General features: G+C 36.2%; 1 non-coding gene and 1 pseudogene across 1 annotated transcript; both read left to right on the forward strand.

The window, feature by feature from the left end:
* Positions 1–10,528: 10,528 nt before the first annotated feature.
* On the forward strand, positions 10,529–21,468 carry LOC134326316 (zinc finger protein 239-like; annotated as a pseudogene).
* On the forward strand, positions 17,577–17,650 carry trnai-aau (transfer RNA isoleucine (anticodon AAU)). Its single transcript has one exon. It is a non-coding gene; the product is annotated as a tRNA-Ile (tRNA).
* Positions 21,469–21,767: the final 299 nt, after the last annotated feature.

A 21,767-nucleotide genomic window follows, 5' to 3' on the forward strand; every position in this document is an offset into this window, starting at 1 on the left:
AAACAAGTCGATTAATTAGAATTACTTTTACTACGTTAATACCACAATAATATTAAACTCATCACCTAGTAATAAAAACATTAAATTCACTTCACATCTAAGTGAGAATCTGAATTCAAAGAACATCAGGATAAAATACTTATAAATACTGCAGATATTAATAATTAAATAACTATAAATAACTTGATATAAATAAAGATATAAGAGATCTGACTTTCTCAACATCAGTCCTGCACCAAGCAAATCTAATCCAGTTCATGACAGGACTAATAATTAGCTCACAAGTGTAAATCTTTGGTGTGCTGGGAGTAAAAAAGGCTTCATAAATCACCACAATTATGAGCATAACGCTATTTTAAACAGTCTGAATATATTAACCTGATAATATTAAATAACATCATAAAATATAAAGAACAACAAATGCAACATAAATGTAAAAGAAACAAACAAGAAAACCCTTTACCTTCCTGTTAGAATCCTGGCAGCCACTTTAACAAAGCTGGTGTCTCCAGCAGGTCGTTTCTAATGAAGAACGTGCAGAAGATCCTTCTTACCAAGTGACTCAGCTACAGGTCTAGAGTTTAGTCCTTAAATAGAGCTGAGGACAAAGACCCAAGACCAGTTCAAAACTCTGCATTGGTCAATCATCAGACAACCATTCACACCTTCTTGTGTGAAGTACTAGCTCATTATCTATGGAACGTGTGTAAATGAAGTAGATGGAGCCACAAAGCATGATGGGTGAAGTCAAACTACACCTATTTATCTCAGCAGAGAAGTTATTTACATTTAATCCTAAACACAAACAAGGAATTGAAAGGCTATTCTGTAAAGTGAAATGACATGAACTTAGATAAAGCTTTTATGATAAGAATCTAAGTCATGTAAAATGCTGTATGTATATTTGTGTGAATTAGTTTCTACTGTATATGAGGAACAATAAGAAAACTATAAGAGGAAACACCCACCTATAGATTTATCTGTATTTATGGTGTAGAAATATGTGAACTGTTGGATTTACTGAATCACTTTCTACATTCTGAGCAGTGATACGAGCTCACTGAGGAAACATAAAGATTAATAAAGAGAAGGAAATAAAAACCTGAAAATAAGAGCTTTACCTTCCGTTCAAATCCTGTTAAAACAGCTGAGAATTAGAGCAGTTTATAACTACAGGAACACAGACTGTACTTGTACTCGGTCTGTTTACCTTCAGCAGCGACTGGAACCAACCTTATATGCAGTTGATTTGCATAACGACCGATCACCGGCCATTGCATAACAATGGAACCGGTGATCAGGTCCATATTCAAATCACAATTTGGGTAAATGTGTGTCTTTTTCCCCAGTCATGTGTAAAAGACACACATGGCTATTGTCATTAATGGTCATTGTGAATTACATATGGACCTGATCACCGGTTCCAGTGTTATGCAATGGGCGGTGATCGGTCGTAAACATAAATAAAATTGAATTAAAAAACAATATCAAACAATAGAATAACAAAACCCTTTCAATGGATAAAATAAATAGAGAAGAAAATGATGAACCTGAAATAAAAATACTAGGAAAAGTGAAGGTACAACCTAAAGCTACCACATACTAAGCTACAACTTACAGCCACACCTGAATCAGATAAAGACAGACCATGGAAACCAGGCAATGATTGCAAGCAGGAACAGCAAGGCATGATTTTGAAGGAACTTGGCTTCCATATATTTAATCGTTTGCTGAATATATATATATACAGTGCCTTGCAAAAGTATTCAGCCCCCTTGAACTTTTCAACCTTTTGCCACATTTCAGGCTTCAAACATAACGATATGAAATTGTAATTTTTTGTGAAGAATCAACAACAAGTGGGACACAATCGTGAAGTGGAACGAAATTTATTGGATATTTTAAACTTTTTTTAGAAATAAAAAACTGAAAAGTGGGGCGTGCAATATTATTCAGCCCCCTTGCGTTAATACTTTGTAGCGCCACCTTTTGCTGCGATTACAGCTGCAAGTCGCTTGGGGTATGTCTCTGTCAGTTTTGCACATCGAGAGACATAAATTTTTGCCCATTCTTCCTTGCAAAACAGCTCGAGCTCAGTGAGGTTGGATGGAGAGCGTTTGTGAACAACAGTTTTCAGCTCTTTCCACAGATTCTCGATGGGATTCAGGTCTGGACTTTGACTTGGCCATTCTAACACCTGGATACGTTTATTTGTGAACCATTCCATTGTAGATTTTGCTTTATGTTTTGGATCATTGTCTTGTTGGAAGATAAATCTCCGTCCCAGTCTCAGGTCTTTTGCAGACTGCAACAGGTCCTGTATTTGGCTCCATCCATCTTCCCATCAATTTTAACCATCTTCCCTGTCCCTACTGAAGAAAAGCAGGCCCAAACCATGATGCTGCCACCACCATGTTTGACAGTGGGGATGGTGTGTTCAGGGTGATGAGCTGTGTTGCTTTTATGCCAAACATAACGTTTTGCGTTGTGGCCAAAAAGTTCGATTTTGGTTTCATCTGACCAGAGCACCTTCTTCCACATGCTTGGTGTGTCTCCCAGGTGACTTTTTATAGATATCTTTGAGAAATGGCTTTCTTCTTGCCACTCTTCCATAAAGGCCAGATTTGTGCAGTGTACGACTGATTGTTGTCCTATGGACAGATTCTCCCACCTCAGCTGTAGATCTCTGCAGTTCATTCAGAGTGATCATGGGCCTCTTGGCTGCATCTCTGATCAGTCTTCTCCTTGTTTGAGCTGAAAGTTTAGAGGGACGGCCGGGTCTTGGTAGATTTGCAGTGGTCTGATACTCCTTCCATTTCAATATGATCGCTTGCACAGTGCTCCTTGAGATGTTTAAAGCTTGGGAAATCTTTTTGTATCCAAATCCGGCTTTAAACTTCTCCACAACAGTATCTCGGACCTGCCTGGTGTGTTCCTTGGTCTTCATGATGCTCTCTGCGCTTTAAACAGAACTCTGAGACTGTCACAGAGCAGGTGCATTTATACGGAGACTTGATTACACACAGGTGGATTCTATTTATCACCATCAGTCATTTAGGTCAACATTGGATCATTCAGAGATCCTCACTGAACTTCTGGAGTGAGTTTGCTGCACTGAAAGTAAAAATGGCTGAATAATATTGCACGCCCCACTTTTCAGGTTTTTATTTCTAAAAAAAGTTTAAAATATCCAATAAATTTCGTTCTACTTCACGATTGTGTCCCACTTGTTGTTGATTCTTCACAAAAAATTACAATTTCATATCGTTATGTTTGAAGCCTGAAATGTGGCAAAAGGTTGAAAAGTTCAAGGGGGCTGAATACTTTTGCAAGGCACTGTATATATATATATATATATATATATATTCATGTAATTGAAGTAATGTAATAATTTGGTATGAAAAAGTTTTAAAACTAGAAATGTTTTAGTAAAGAGCACTGAGTATACGCGTTTCAGTCTGCACTCTGCAGTGCGCATGTGCACAGAAGCGAAGCGGGAGACTTTTCCAGCCGCAGGACTCACTCATTAGAAGCGTAACTTTTTCTGAGTAGGTAAGTACGTAATTTCACTTTGTAACATTTGTTAGTTGTTTCCTTAGTCGCACCTGCTTTTCATATGCCAGATTTTTTGTCTAAAGCAATAACTGCTAGTAATTAAAAATTAAACAATTAAACAATTAAACAATTAAACAAACATTAAACGAACATTAAACAATTAGCGCAGCTAGCTTGCTAGCTCACGTGTCACACAGCCTCAACAGAACAACACGTTTGTAACAAAATTGTTGACCTGGCTCATTTTTATTGACTTGAAGTGATAATTTGATGTGTTTATTTAAAATGTAGTTAGTGTAGTTAGTGTTTGTCTAGTCAGGCGACAGGACGAGTATGATTTTTAATGAATTGTGATTTAGTATACGCTAATCTCTGCACTGCTACAGTTCAGATGTTTATAACCATGTTGCTTCAGTCTGACAGACTCGCTGTACACAATAATAGAACAGCTGGCTGTGCTTTGTGATTATGGTTATATTTACTGGTTGCCAGGTCGGCAACATTTTAAGTCAGCTTTTAAATATACTTCAAATTTTACTCTATGCACATACTGCAACATGTCTACAAACATCAGAGAGACAATAATGTGAATAAAGAATTTCACTGTACTGTAAACATGCATCTGTATAAATGACTAAATCATTCCATCTGCCCTAGATTATCCAGATCATTTACAGTATTTTTGTCTGCAGGATTGTCTGCAGGACACTTTACAATACGTGTCCATAACTAAGCATATACTAATAATTAACTACCAGTTTATTAACAATGAGTTAATACATCAACTAATCATTAGTGCATCATGAATAAATGATGAATTAATGATATGTATACATTAACACATTAATGAGTGACATATGAATAGCCATTAATAAAGCCATCCGTTAACTACTAACATATTATTAAGTAATGCTGTTAACTAATTAATTACTTACTGTATTAATTAACATTCTTTCAGTAATGCACAATGAATTGTATATGCTGAGACACTGTTTATATGTATATCACCTTTATATATACATGTATATAGGTCAAATTATATACCTGTAGTTATCAAGTCTTGAACAACAGTTGTAGTTGCTGTTTTTGAGAAGGTAAATGGAATCAGTATTCCACAGTTTTCTTGTCCTTTATTGTGTAGACCATCCTGAACACACCTGTGGCCTATCCTGGTAGTAACATGTTAATGTGTGTTGCAACAACATGAATGTTTCTGACAAAACAACATTGCTGAGATGTTGTAGTGTACACTTACCTGCCCTTTTATTAGCCACATCTACCTTGCTGTTATGCTATAGTTAGAGACTATAGCCCATCCATTGTTGACTGGAAATTTTGGTTTGGTGCACTGTTTCATGATTCAAATTTCAATTTTTAAATAAACTATCCATTTATTAATTAACTACATATTTGCACATCATTAGTTAATGTATCTATGCATCATGAAATTTGTCTACATTCAGCATGAATTCATGATGATGTGCCCCACCAAGTAATGACATATGTATATATTAATAAATCATTAATTAAGTATGAGTAACTTACACATTAATGAAATGCCTGCTAATAAGTTGCATATATTTTGCAGTCCATCTACTAAAATGCACAATTTCCAACCTTTTTTTGCTACATAAAATATGAGATAATAAGAAACAAACTGAGCAAACCAGCATGACAGACTATGTTTTACTTTATTGTCTTTAGCATATACTTATACTTATAACATATACAATTATACAAAAACGTCTCTACACTGTAAATGCAGTAGTTCCTACTTTAAACAGAATATACATGTAACATGTAAATAACATTGAAGAGTTATAATTAATTACACAAATAAAACATCCACATTTAAGACAATCAAAATATTACTTAGTTTGGCACAGTTTAACAAGCATAAATGTTCAATCATGTTTAATGTATTTGTCCATAAGTCAAGCAAATAGCTTGAGTGTGACTTGCAATGCCATCCATAATGATATTACATTCCAGTATGATACCAGTGCTGGATGGCTCAACGTGCAGGGTATTTGGACCTGGTTGCTGGCTGTCTTCAGGTATAACAGTTATTATCCCAACAGGAGGCTGCAAGAAATCTGAATCCTGCAGACAAAAATACTGTAAATGATCTGGATAATCTAGGGCAGATGGAATGATTTAGTCATTTATACATATGCATGTTTACAGTACAGTGAAATTCTTTATTCACATTATTGTGTCTCTGATGCTTGTAGACATGTTGCAGTATGTGCATAGAGTAAAATTTGAAGTATATTTAAAAGCTGACTTAAAATGTTGCCGACCTGGCAACCAGTAAATATAACCATAATCACAAAGCACAGCCAGCTGTTCTATTATTGTGTATAGCGAGTCTGTCAGACTGAAGCAACACGGTTATAAACATCTGAACTGTAGCAGTGCAGAGATTAGCGTATACTAATAAATCACAATTCATTAAAATTCATACTCGTCCTGTCGTCTGACTAGACAAACACTAACTACACTAACTACATTTTAAATAAACACATCAAATTATCACTTCAAGTCAATAAAAATGAGCCAGGTCAACAATTTTTTCAACAACGTGTTGTTCTGTTGAGGCTGTGTGACACGTGAGCTAGCAAGCTAATTGTTTAATGTTTGATTTTTAATTACTGGCAGTTATTGCTTTAGACAAAAATCTGGCATATGAAAAGCAGGTGCGACTAAGGAAACAACAAACAAATGTTACAAAGTGAAATTACTTACCTACTCAGAAAAAGTTACGCTTCTAATAAGTCCTCCGTCTGGAAAGGTCTCCTGGCTGCTTCGCTTCTGTGCACATGCGCACTGCAAAGTGCAGACTGAAACGCGCATACTCAGTGCTCTAGTTTTAAAACTTTTTCATACGAAATTATTGCATTACTTAAATTACATGAAATATATATATATATATATATATATAATATAATATAATATAATATATAATATATATATTTTTTAAGATGTCACTACCAGGATAGGCCACAGGTGTGTTCAGGATGGTCTACACAATAGTCAATATTTTTTTCCATGCATTTCCTACTTTTATTCAGTGTTGTGTGTGAAACATTAAGGACAAGAAAACTGTGGAATACTGATTCCATTTACCTTCTCAAAAACACCAACTACAACTGTTGTTCAAGACTTGATAATTACAGGTATATAATTTGACCTATTTAAATATATATATACAGGTGATATACACATAAACAGTGTCTCAGCGTATACAATTTATTGTGCATTACTGAAAGAATGTTAATTAATACAGTAAGTAATTAATTAGTTAACAGCATTACTTAATAATATGTTAGTAGTTAACATATGGCTTTATTAATGGCTATTCATATGTCACTCATTAATTTGTTAATGTATACATATCATTAATTCATGATGCACTAATGATTAGTTGATGTATTAACTCATTGTTAATAAACTGGTAGTTAATTGTTAGTATATGCTTAGTTATGGACACGTATTGTAAAGTGTTACCGCTTTTATAAGAATGTAAAATGCTGTATGTATATTTGTGTGAATTAGTTTCTACTGTATATGAGGAACAATAAGAAAACTATAAGAGGAAACACCCACCTATAGATTTATCTGTATTTATGGTGTAGAAATATTTACTCTGCACTTGTGTGTCTGTGAACTGTTTGATTTACTACTGCGGTCAAGCCTCCACTTCAAAGTGCTCAGTCAAATCAGCCCCCACATTGTTTGTGAAGATGTGCGTATACTAAACATTACGGTAAAAGCATCTGGCGGAACTATTTAGGATAGAATTTCAGGGTTTAAAATAAAAGGTTTGGTAATAATAGGACATTATGATTTTACTTTACATTTAAAGTCAACTAAAACATAATCTAAGCTCATTCCTGTTTTAATTTAGATTGTTATTAAATGAAATAATCTTGATTACATAAATTGTTATTAAAAGGAATTCTCATGTTTCCACAGAACAATTCCACTTCATAATGTTAGTACATCACCTGTAGTTTACACTAGGTTAAATTATTAGTTACTAATGAAGATTGGAGAGGAGAAGAACAGAAAAGAGTAGAAGTGAAATTCAGAGCTTTTAGTATTTAAAGTGTTACTAATAAATGTTCTTTTATGAGATCTATAAAGATTATAAGATGACTAATAGTTTAATGATAAAATATTACTAGCTGTAATACCAATGTAAACAAAATACAACACAAAAAAGTATCAATCGGAATGTAAAATGAAACTATATTATTATTAATAATAAAAGATTCACTAGTAGTACTGATTGTTTATTTGTTATTTCACCAATATCTGTGACACCCTGGATTCTGGGCTAGTTTCAGTTTCAGGGTTGATTTTAGATCAGACATTAGGCTGGATAATTTTTCTCGTGATTTTCCTGCCAAATAGGGCTTGTTTAAAAATTCAGTCATGCTTGAAAATTGGGCTACTTTCAAAATGTGTCACGGCTGTCTAAAAGCTTTCATTACAAACCGTACAAAATGTTTTTAATGAGGATTTGCGCTCACATACGTATGAACAAGGTCTGCTAGTTTTAGCATGTGAACAAAGTCACTCACAAATATACATACAGCATTTTACATGACTTAGATTCTTATCATAAAAGCTTTATCTAAGTTCATGTCATTTCACTTTACAGAATAGCCTTTCAATTCCTTGTTTGTGTTTAGGATTAAATGTAAATAACTTCTCTGCTGAGATAAATAGGTGTAGTTTGACTTCACCCATCATGCTTTGTGTGGTCCATCTACTTCATTTGCACACGTTCCATAGATAATGAGCTAGTACTTCACACAAGAAGGTGTGAATGGTTGGCTGATGATTGACCAATGCAGAGTTTTGAACTGGTCTTGGGTCTTTGTCCTCAGCTCTATTTAAGGACTAAACTCTAGACCTGTAGCTGAGTCACTTGGTAAGAAGGATCTTCTGCACGTTCTTCATTAGAAACGACCTGCTGGAGACACCAGCTTTGTTAAAGTGGCTGCCAGGATTCTAACAGGAAGGTAAAGGGTTTTCTTGTTTGTTTCTTTTACATTTATGTTGCATTTGTTGTTCTTTATATTTTATTATGTTATTTAATATTATCAGGTTAATATATTCAGACAGTTTAAAGTAGCTTTATGCTCATAATTGTGGTGATTTATGAAGTCTTTTTTACTCCCAGCACACCAAAGATTTACACTTGTGAGCTAATTATTAGTCCTGTCATGAACTGGATTAGATTTGCTTGGTGCAGGACTGATGTTGAGAAAGTCAGATCTCTTATATCTTTATTTATATCAAGTTATTTATAGTTATTTAATTATTAATATCTGCAGTATTTATAAGTATTTTATCCTGATGATTGAATTCAGATTCTCACTTAGACGTGAAGTAAATTTAATGTTTTTATTACTAGGTGAAGAGTTTAATATTATTGTGGTATTAATGTAGTAAAAGTAATTCTAATTAATCGACTTGTTTCTTTGTTTCTGTTGCTTTCCAAGGAAACAGTTTCTACAGTCTTATCAAAGCATAAACATGAAGAACTTTCATCACTGCTCAGAGTGTGGGAAGAGTTTTACTACACAGGGTAATCTCCAACGACACCAGCGCATTCATACAGGAGAGAAGCCGTATCACTGCTCAGAGTGTGGAAAGAGTTTTGCTCAACAGGGTAACCTTCAAAAACACCAGCGTATTCACACAGGAAAGAAACCGTATCACTGCTTAGAGTGTGGAAGCAGTTTTTCCTCGTCAGAGTACGCTCCAAAGACACCAGCACATTCACACAGGAAAGAAGCCATTTCAGTGTTCGGACTGTGAAAAGAGTTTTACTCAAAGCAGTAACCTTAAATTACACCAGCGTATTCACACAGTAGAGAAGCCATATCACTGCTCAGAGTGTGGAAAGAGTTTTATTCAAAGAAGTGACCTTAAAGTACACCAGCGTGTTCACACTGGAGAGAAGCCGTATCACTGCTTAGAGTGTGGAAAGAGTTTTGCTCAACAGAATAACCTTAAATTACACCAGCGTATTCACACAGGAGAGAAACCATATTACTGCTCAGAGTGTGGAAAGAGTTTTGCTGAACATGGTACCCTTCAAAACCACCAGCGTGTTCACACAGGAGAGAAACCATATAACTGCACTGAGTGTGGAAAAAGTTTTACTCAAAGTAGTGCTCTTAAAGTACACCAGCGTATTCACACAGGAGAGAAACCATATCACTGCTTAGAATGTGGAAAGAGTTTTACTCAAAGTAGTGCCCTTAAAGTACACCAGCGTTTTCACACAGGAAAGAAACCGTATTACTGCTCAGTGTGTGGAAAGATTTTTGCTTATGAAAAGAATCTCAAACGGCATCAGCGTATTCACATAGAGAAACTACATCACTGTTAAGAGTGTGGGAAGTATTTTATAGCATATTATGTTCTCCAACAACACCAGCGCATTCACACAGGAGAGAGGTTGTATCACTGTTCACTGTCTGTAAAGAACTTTATTGAAAGGAATATCCTTTAAGTAAACCACACCAGCGCATTCACATAAGAGGATGACCCATATTGCTGCTTATAGTGCAGATGAAGTTTTACTGGAAGCAGCATTTTTAATAGACACCAGTACGGTCACACAGAAGTTACATTTTTGTGACTGAAGTTGTGTTTCATTTTCTACTAATATCCACTAGAACTGTTCTACTTCAATTATCAAATGTACATGATGGTATGAATATTATCATTAATCATCAAATGTAATGTGGTGTAATGTACCAACCTCAGATCTGAATCTGTTTTTATTCTTTATTCAAGTTTAATCTACTTTAATAAACACAGAACAACTTTTACTTTCAAGTGGAAGAATTTTACCCTGGTCTTTCATGGTGCTAGAATAAATTACAGCTTGTTGCTTAACTAAAATGATAATGATAACCATAGCTGGGTTTGGCTGGTGCTCGTAGAAATGCGGCGGAACGAGCATCACCATAGCAACAGTGCGGCGCGAGCCGTACTAATCGTTCGTTCGTGTGAGGTACATAAACGTTTAATCTTAACAACTTTTTCCTTAGCAAAAAGTAAGCAAAATTATTAATGAGTTTTGGATTAGGGTAGAGAGCAATTTGGAAACTGTTAGGTAATATTTTCTAGTGAGTTTCAGGTTAACTGGTAGTCTGAAATGAAACACTTCAGGTAACATTAGCTAAAAGGTAAACAGTTTGGATAATGGATAGTGCAATTTTGTTCAAAGAAATAAAACTTTCTCTAGAACAAAATGACCTAATACAAGTACAACACGACTAATAAGAAGTGAATCTAATACAACTAATGTAAAATATTTTGAATCTAAGAAGATTTCACAATAACAGGATTAATCTGAGACAAACTATAGAACTTTGTCTTAATTTTACTCAAAATAAACAAATGCTGGATGGATCAGGGACACAAAACAGGGTGGGTAGTAAAGACAAAGGGTTTTCTGTATCCAAAGTCAGCACCAGCACCACCTTTTCTTCCCTTCCTTTATAAAGCCTTTGACTTGGCCCTGATACAACATTCACATACAGAAAAGCACTACTTACTGTATTAATGTTGGTGGTTTTTATTCTAACATTAGTTTTTTTCTGAGCAAATAAACTCTTACTTTACCACAGATCATGGTATAAGCTGCAGTAGAAAATAAAATGAACGTATGTACAGTGATTGGCTTTATAAATGAGTACTAAGAGTCTACAACACATATATCCTCAGCACTGCTATACTGGTTATACTGACCACAATGTAATGACCGCTACCTACACTGTGTACATCTAATGTTGCTTCAGTATGAAATGAGAAAGCTAAAAGATACTTACTTAGTATTCCATTCACTTTGGATGTATCCAGCCTTTTCTTCCCCTCTGGAACAGAGTTGATGCACTCCTCACACCCTCAAGTCCTTTTCTGCCTCCTGTTGAATTGCTGCCAGTCTGGTCCACTGTTTGGGTATAACTCCTGTTGGTAAGGTCTAGCCTTTAGGATTGGAAGTCCACTCTCGAGTCCTTTGTGTTCCTCAACTCGGTCTAAGATGTCCCTGACCGCCTGAAACTGCTCAATATCTAGAAAAAAGCAAACATAGATAGATAATTGTGATTATATTTTATTCTCATTCTGTCTTCTAGCAAACAACTAAATAGGAAAAGTGAAACACATACAGTACTGTGCAAACGTTTTAGGCACCTGAGAAAATGAGAGTTTAAAAGCTATAAAACATTATTACTGTAAGTAGTGCTTGTGGTCATGATGTGATACTCTGTGTTTGCCTTCAATATTCAGCAAACAATTAAATATATGGAAGCCAAGTTCCTCAAAAACAAATCATTCCTTCCCTGTCTGCAATCATCACCTGGTTCCCATGGTCTGTCTTTATCTGATTCAGGTGTGGCTGTAAGTTTTAGCTTAGTATGTGTTAGCTTTAGGTTGTACCTTCACTTTTCCTAGTAAACGTTTATAGAAAGGTTTAGTTTGCATTTTTATTTCAGGTTCTACATTTTCTTCTCTATTTATTTCATCCATTGAAAGGGTTTTGTTGTTTTATTGTTTAATATTGTTTTTTTAATAAAATTTTATTTATGTTTACGACCGATCACCGCCCATTGCATAACAATGGAACCCGTGATCAGGTCCATATGCAGTTCACAATGACCATTAATGACAATGGCCATGTGTGTCTTTTACACATGATTGGGGAAAAAGACACACATTTACCCCAATTGTGAATTACATATGGACCTGATCACCAGTTTCATTGTTATGCAATGGCAGGTGATCAGTCGTTATGCAAATCAACTGCATATAAGGTTGGGGCAGTCGCTGCTGGAGGTAAACAGACCGAGTACAAGTACAGTCTGTGTTCCTGTAGTTATGAACTGCTCTCATTCTCAGCTGTTTTAACAGGATATGAACGGAAGTTAAAGCTCTTATTTTCAGGTTTTTATTTCCATTTCTTTATTAATCTTTATGTTTCCTTAGTGAGCTCGTATCACTGCTCAGAATGTAGAAAGTGCTTAAAAAAAAAAAAAAAAAAAGATATATATATATATATTAATAATACTTAATATCTGTAATAATAATAATAAAATCTGTTTCCTGTTATAGTTTTCTTATTGTTCCTCATATACAGTAGAAACTAATTCACACAAATATACATACAGCATTTTACATGACTTAGATTCTTATCATAAAAGCTTTATCTAAGTTCATGTCATTTCACTTTACAGAATAGCCTTTCAATTCCTTGTTTGTGTTTAGGATTAAATGTAAATAACTTCTCTGCTGAGATAAATAGGTGTAGATTGACTTCACCCATCATGCTTTGTGGCTCCATCTACTTCATTTGCACATGTTCCATAGATAATGAGCTAGTACTTCACACAAGAAGGTGTGAATGGTTGTCTGATGATTGACCAATGCAGAGTTTTGAACTGGTCTTGGGTCTTTGTCCTCAGCTCTATTTAAGGACTAAACTCTAGACTTGTAGCTGAGTCACTTGGTAAGAAGGATCTTCTGCACGTTCTTCATTAGAAACGACCTGCTGGAGACACCAGCTTTGTTAAAGTGGCTGCCAGGATTCTAACAGGAAGGTAAAGGGTTTTCTTGTTTGTTTCTTTTACATTTATGTTGCATTTGTTGTTCTTTTTATTTTATTATGTTATTTAATATTATCAGGTTAATATATTCAGACTGTTTAAAATAGCTTTATGCTCATAATTGTGGTGTTTTATGAAGCCTTTTTTACTCCCAGCACACCAAAGATTTACACTTGTGAGCTAATTATTAGTCCTGTCATGAACTGGATTAGATTTGCTTGGTGCAGGACTGATGTTGAGAAAGTCAGATCTCTTATATCTTTATTTATATTAAAGTTATTTAATTATTGATATCTGCAGTATTTATAAGTATTTTATCTTGATGTTCTTTGAATTCAGATTCTCACTTAGACGTGAAGTAAATTTAATGTTTTTATTACTAGGTGATGAGTTTATTATTATTGTGGTATTAATGTAGTAAAAGTAATTCTAATTAATTGACTTGTTTCTTTGTTTCTGTTGCTTTCCAAGGAAACAGTTTCTACAGTCTTATCAAAGCATAAACATGAAGAACTTTCATCACTGCTCAGAGTGTGGGAAGAGTTTTACTACGCAGGGTAATCTCCAACGACACCAGCGCATTCACACAGGAGAGAATCCATATCACTGCTCAGAGTGTGGAAAGAGTTTTACTACGCAGGGTAATCTCCAACGACACCAGCGCATTCATACAGGAGAGAAGCCATATCACTGCTCAGAGTGTGGGAAGAGTTTTTCTCATCAGACTACACTTCAACAACACCAGCGTATTCACACAGGAGAGAAGCCCTATCACTGCTTAGAGTGTGGAAAGAGTTTTACTCAAATTAGTTCCCTTAAAGTACACCAGCGTGTTCACACTGAAGAGAAGCCATATTACTGCTCAGTGTGTGGAAAGAGTTTTTCTCATCAGACTACACTCCAACAACACAAGCATATTCACACAGGAGTGAAACCGTATCACTGCTCAGAGTGTGGAAAGAGTTTTGCTGAACATAGCACCCTTCAAAAACACCAGCGTATTCACACAGGAGAGAAACCGTATAACTGCACTGAGTGTGGAAAGAGTTTTACTCAAAGTAGTGCCCTTAAAGTACACCAGCGTATTCACACAGGAGAGAAACCGTATCACTGCTCACAGTGTGGAAAAAGTTTTACTCAATGGAGTAATCTCCAAGAACACCAGCGTATTCACACAGGAGAGAAACCGTATCACTGCTCAGAGTGTGGAAAGAGTTTTGCTCAATGGGGTAACCTTCAAAACCACCAGCGTATTCACACAGGAGAGAAACCGTATCACTGCTCAGAGTGTGGAAAGATTTTTAATCAAAGTAGTGCCCTTAAAGTACACCAGCGTATTCACACAGGAGAGAAACCGTATCACTGCTCAGAGTGTGGAAAGATTTTTAATCAAAGTACTGCCCTTAAAGTACACCAGCGTATTCACACAGGAGAGAAACCGTATCACTGCTCAGTGTGTGGAAAGAGTTTTGCTCATGAAAATAGTCTCAAACGGCATCAGCGTATTCACATAGAGAAACCACATCACTGTTAAGAGTGTGGGAAGTATTTTACAGAGGTGGAAAGTAACGAATTACATTTACTCGTGTTACTGTAATTGAGTCGTTTTTTGTGTACTTGTAGATTTTACAGCCTGTAATTTTACTTTTACTTAGGTATGTTTTGTATTAAGAATTGTAATTTAAATAACATCCGTTACTGAGTAAAATAAAAAAAACGCAAAAAAAAAATTGTGTCTGGGAAACTGCTGCAGTGAATTCTGAGATGGGGAGTCGGATCTTTTACTCGGTTCATTTTCAAGAGCCGTATATATAATGACTCCCAGCAGTGCAAATCGGGCCCTTTCAGTTTAAAGGGCCGTTCAATAGAATCGAATCATTCTACGACACGGTGGTTATACAGTTTAAAATGTTTTATGGAACTAAAATGACACATTACACATCCCTAAATGTTGTAAATGTTGTATCAACATGTTTATTCTATTATATTTTAATTAAAAACAACTACTGTGAGATTTATATCCACTTGTCATGTTTGCATTACACAGAAGAGACACGCCCTCCTGAGTACATTTTAAATGAGTTACTTTTTACTTGAGTAGATTTTTAGGCTAGTAACTTTACTCGTACTTAAGTAAAAATTCATGTAAGTAATCGTATATGGAGCTAATTTAGTGCCAAAACTTCGCAAATAAACAGAACGTATTCTGTAAATATGATATGATTTGTAAACAAACACAACACGATGTACAAATAAAAACACGACTATCTAACGCACACATTGTGATTTACAAATACAAAACGCAGCTGTTGCAAATGCATATGTGACTTTTAAATAAATGCACAGCTGTTTTCTAACACACTGCACTTCACAAACAAATGTGTGTTTCCACCGATAGAAAGAGGTTCCAGACAGTGAACTAGCGGGCCAATCTGGCACCACAGCATACCTGGTTTTTCAGCCCGAACCGTGACGTCCGTCTGTGGACCGAGAGTCGCGGTGAAACCGAAGTGCAAAACGCTTCTCACGTTAACGAACTAAAAAAAACAACAACTGAGACAAACACATCGCGTCTTCTTATCACCGATTGTTAGATCAATGCTTTTTACATAAGAACGAACATCTGTAACAGCAGCACAAATGCTCGCACATAATCTACACACTCCGCCATGATATTACTACTCTTAACTTTCGTTCAGTAATGCCCACCCATGATGACGCTGCTTGGTTTTCAAAAACTGGTGGAAACGTGCGTCGGTTCTCTACAGAACACCAACGTTCTGAGAAACCTGAACAGAAACGGTTCAAGAACCATGTTTTTTTTGGTGGAAAAGGGGTAAAACTGAACTGCGTCGTTCTGCACATGAGGAAGAAATCTATGTAGAGATCTCAAATAACATGAACCTGAAGGTATAAACTTACATTGTAGAAAAGAAAAACAAGCCAGTAGCAGCAGTGTGCACATTAAACCATTTACTGAAGGCATGGCTGGATTACTGACCGGGCCAATTGAAATAATGGCATGTTTCTGACTTGAATGAGAGGGGCAGTAAAAAGATCTCACACTTGTCAGAGACAACGTTTGAAGCCCAGGTCAATAGGACCTGCTAGTTAGAGAAGAATCACTTGTTTGTTAGTTTAAGTCCAAAAGTGGGCGTGGCCTGTATGGGAACCGAACCCTGCGACCTTGGCGTTATTACCACCACACTCTAACCAACTGAGCTAACCGGCCAGTTCTTCTGTATGTTCTTTAGATCTTTGTACATAATTCTACACTAACTCCATTCAAGCAGCTGAAACGGACTTTAATAATACACATCTAAGAGGTTTTGTAGGTTCTTATATGTGTGAACTATCTAAACTATATATTTCTTAAAGTTCCAGACTGAGCTTAATGCCACCAACCAGCGACTGGAGCAGATACGACTCAGGTCCTGCACACAGTAAGTAGTGCTGATACACAGTACCAGCCTGCACACCAGAGGGGCTCCAAACATCAAGTTTTCACTCATTAAATCATGTAGTTTGTGAACTTGGTGGAATGAATGTAGGATTTATACTTGTAGATTCTGGGTTTTAGGAAGTTCAGCTACTGTTAATATTTTCCCCAGTTGAACTAAAAACCTGAATTGATGTTTTATTTGTTCATTAAGACTTCACTAAGACTTATTACCATCAAGCAAATGTAAAGCATATTTCTATATGAAGAGCATCTGTTTCCAGATAATATACACTGAGGTTTAATAGTTTGATCAACAGGCAGGTTGTGCAATAAAAGACTCTCGTCCCTGGGTGGGCTCGAGCCACCAACCTTTCGGTTAACAGCCGAACGCGCTAACCGATTGCACCACAGAGACGCATGTACAGCCAACAGCACAGCTGTTTCATTGGACGGTACACACACACACACACACACACACACACACACACACACACACACACACACACACACACACACACACACACACACACAAACTCTCTCTCTATATACAGGCTCACTGTGGAGGCAAATTGGTGTTTGAGTGGGCGGGTCTAAACTTAGGAAGGCTGAATGAATGTACCACAATACAGTATAGTTTAGATAGTTCACACATATAAGAACCTACAAAACCTCTTAGATGTGTATTAAGAAAGTCTGATCATAAGAAATGACTAGACAGCGATGTCTGAAGCAGGACTGAGATCTCGGATCATTAAAATAACATGAAACTGAACATGAAATTTTGGCGCAATAACAAACAAATTCAGTTTAGGAGCCGCTCATTTCTGCAGATCTTCACTGAAAGTGTGCAGAATCTCTAATGGTTTTTGTGCTGCCGTGTAGCTGGTTGAATGGAGGTTAGTGTAGAATTATGTACAAAGATTTAAAGAGAAAACAGACTAACTGGCCGGTTAGCTCAGTTGGTTAGAGTGTGGTGCTAATAACGCCAAGGTCGTGGGTTCGATCCCTGTACTGGCCACATCTACTTTTGGACTTAAACTAACAAACAAGTGAGCCTTCTCTAAGTACCAGGTCCTATTGATCTGGGCTTCAAAGTTGTCATTCTGGTAGGACAATAAAAGCGATATCCTACTTTTTATTCAATGTATTTAACTACATAGTGTTGTACAACATTACATGTGTACTTACAGTTTTTCTCAATTGCTAAAACACATTTCCTGAAAGCTCCTCTCCTTTTCTCAAAACAGTAAACACAAAACCCAAAATGTAAGCTACTTTCACAAAACCTCTGACTTGTCCTGCAAAATCAAACTATCGACTCAAAACCAAACACTGCCACACTGTAAAAAAAGCAACTACGTTTCGTTAACCTGATTTGGGATTTTGAGTTACTGAAACAAGGAAATCTGAATTACTTAGCATGAACAAGCAAAAACATGTTGGGCCAACAGATTTCACCCTGATGTTGTGCCAACAAGATTCTCTGAGTTAACAGAACAATCAATTTTCAGTTACACAATGCTGATTGTGTAATTGGCTGATTGCACATGCGCATTAAGGCACAAGGACAAACGCGGGGTTTCTCAGTCTGCAAACCAGGGGCTCATTTGGAACGGTGCTTCACATGCGGTTTCAGAAAGGTAAGTTATACAATACTTATTTACTTTTAATTTTTGCTAGATGTGAGTTGTGTTTATTGGAACTAATAATGCTTAATAATATAATGGGAAATAATAATGCTTATTTTAAACATTCATGCATTTAGTTTGAGTTCAGGATTTATTTGGTAGCACAATGTTACTTACTTAAAGCTAATTATGAATTAAATAATATTCATTATTTGACTATTTTGTTAAAGAACAGTATACTCAAAAGTGGTTACAGGTGGAATTTTGTCATGGAAAAAGTTTTTGAATCCCTGCTTCGATTTCGGAACGCTAGTGTGCATCGTTTGCATACTCAAAAATGGCTGCCTAGGCAGTAAGTGATCCAGGTACTTTATGCTTACTGATTAATGATTCTACGTATTCGAACACAAACCGCTCTCGCGTACTGCTTTCGTACTATTTAGTATGGAAATATCCCTGATAGCACATATACGTCTCAGAGACGTCTGGAAAAGGTCGGAACATCTTAAATGCATCGCGTTCTATTTAACTTGATCTTACATTGGTCTTATCATCATCACCGCGTTCTACATACTGAACACATACACATATACGTCTTTTTGACATCTGCATTATGCAGCAATTTTCACCCGAGCTGTCGAACTTTCACACCATATGCTCACAACATGAAAAAGTAGTTAGTATTGTATTCAGTACACTGGAAGGTAGAATTATTACTGGGTTTTTTTAACCTCTTTATTAACTCGCACTTACGACATAACTACACGGGGCGAGGTCGCAGGGCTCACCAGTTCATACAGGTAGACAGACGTGACCTACCTTTGGAGAAGGATGAAATAAAAGTGGGGAGGGAAAAAGGGAAAAAAAAAAAAAATACACCCCACACCATTCATTACGTTGTTGATTGAGAAACACAATGCAGCATTTCTGCAGTGGCCAAGCTGAATTGTACATATGACCATATGCATTTATTCTTCATTAGTGCAACTAGGAAACCTCATACTTGTCTAAACAAAGCTAAATAAAGGATCAAGTACATGTAAGAAAAATAAAGGTTTCTTTAAAGTTAATGGAAAGTATAACATTCGTGGATCTTCCCTCTGCTAAGAAAATTTTACAGACATTTGAATATTTAATCTACTTAATATAGTAAAAAAATATTTATACACACACACACACGTACATTAGACTTGGACTAATTGCAGCATGCATGAATTCACACCTTATACCAAGCCCTGAAAATTAGGTCATAAATTGTCCAGTAGCTGGACAAGATCTTTGTTTACTTTTCATACTTCCTGAGTTACATTACAAAATCAAAACAAAACATGGATAACTCAGCAAAAGACTACTGTATGTGGCATTTGATGACCTGATGGACCCAAGTTCAACATCGCAAAATGAAAACGAAGCAAGACACGTTGAAGGTAAGCACACTTATTTTATTGCAAATAGTAACAGAAGTAGCATAGATCAATGCCTTCAGAAATGTTACACTCTTCTTTGCTCATGTGTTCCATGTGTGTTGCGACATGCACAAATTTAAAGTTCAGCAAGAGTCAAAGTAATTAAACACTTTACGAAGCTGTAAATGTGGTCTGCATTACAGGAGCGAGGAGGGTAGCAGTTTTTATACTACCATGCAGAAATGGTCAAGAATCCACGCAGTACAGGTGCAGCAGATGGAAATTGGGTTAAAACTCCACTCATCAGAAACTTTCAAACTCAAACCCCTTGCATGGCTGCTACAGGCAACACATATGATGTCTGCATTCACCTAGAAACAGAAATAGCAAGATTTACAATACAAAAAAGGTGCACTGTACAAATTGCATTGGTGTGTGTATCTGGAAAATACACTTTGTATTACTTATATTTAACTTTCAACATTCAACTAAATGTCTTAAGATTCAAATGAGGTTTAAGTTTTTGAGAAATGTAACATCGACAGAAAAGCCTGTGCTTCCCTCCAGCTAAAAGAAAGCAGTGTAAACTCACTTCCACTGCATGAGCTTAATAAAGCACCTGAACTAAGGATGCTGTGTGAGAGCTCTGCTGCAGCTGGCCAACATAATGCTCCATTTGGGTCACGGTCATCAGTTGGGCCCAAATAGTATAGCTAACCTTTTTTTTTTTTTACTCCATCAGCTGGCTAACAGAGCTTCTGTCTGTATCACACACATACCAACAGTTTCTGTGATATTCAGAAGTGTTTGAGCACTGTGATATACTGCATTTTGAGTTTACTTTTAATTAACTGTCAGTTGTTTGTTAAATTTTTACCATTTGTCTCTCCGGAATGCCTGAATCCTAAATTATAGCTGTAGTATCTCATTGTTTGAGCACTGTGATATGCTACAGTAATTTGCACAGAGCTGAAAGAAGTTTACACTGCTGCTTTCACTTAACCACAAGGGTTTTGGTGAAAGTTTATTACTCAGCATGCCAGTGATGGAACTAACAAAGCAGCAAGAACTCATTTATTTGTAAGTAGTACTGCAATTTTGAGTTATGCAATGAAGTTCAGCTCTGCATTTTTTGTAAATGAGCAGTGAAATTGGGCATTGATGACCTTCCTTCACTGACTGGTGCAGCATGTCCACTAGAACATGCTTTGCTCACCTTACTATCAAACATTTGTTCAGTTGAAACAGCAGGGTCTGAGATTACCAAGCTGTATGGAGTTCTGTTTATATACCATCATCTTAATAAAAGTGAGAAGTCTAATTAAATGATAACCATGGCAACAAAGTTTTAATCTTATGATGTGACGGCCTGAGATTTGATGAGCACTTTTGATGCAGCAGGCAACGTTTATTCCAAACTTTTTATTTAATGTTAACATTCATCTGCCATTTTAGAATGATCTACAGCTGTTAACATCTGCTGAGTGAGAGTGTGTTGGAGGCTCAGGAGGAAGCATTGCAGAGTTACGATTATTGGTTAAACTGTCCAGTTGAAATTTAATTCACATTTAGCAAATGCTTTTGTGCTTGTTATTAATTGATAATTTAAGACTGAAAGCAAACCTAAGCTGGTCATTGTATGTGGGCCATAAAATTGAGCTCATATCACAGTTCAAAAACAGAAATCTATTCACCAGTAGAAACTATAACAGCATTAAGGAAAAAACTATAAATAAGATGATTCATTATAGGCAGTCAAGTTAACAACCATACAAATGACCAAGAGAACTTACCAAAGGTGACCAGGATTGGGATTTGGAATTTCAGCATCCATTTCCAAGTGCTGTCAAACAAATGAAATTGAGTCACTAATAAAGAAAGAAGAAAAAAGGGAGTAATTGTAATTATTGTAATCAGTTTGTTCAATTGCAAGTGAAATGGTCATGAAAGGATGCACATGGTCAGCAACAATACTCAAACAGTCTGTGGCATTCTATAGACACAAGGCAGGCTGGGTTTATGGATTCAAGCTGTGTCAAATATGTGATCGGCCATTTTCACAATGTAAGGATTGCAGCAGCTCTGCATGAGGACCCATTGT

The sequence above is a fragment of the Trichomycterus rosablanca genome, chromosome 14 (assembly GCF_030014385.1).
Source record: "Trichomycterus rosablanca isolate fTriRos1 chromosome 14, fTriRos1.hap1, whole genome shotgun sequence".
Lineage (NCBI taxonomy): Eukaryota > Metazoa > Chordata > Actinopteri > Siluriformes > Trichomycteridae > Trichomycterus > Trichomycterus rosablanca.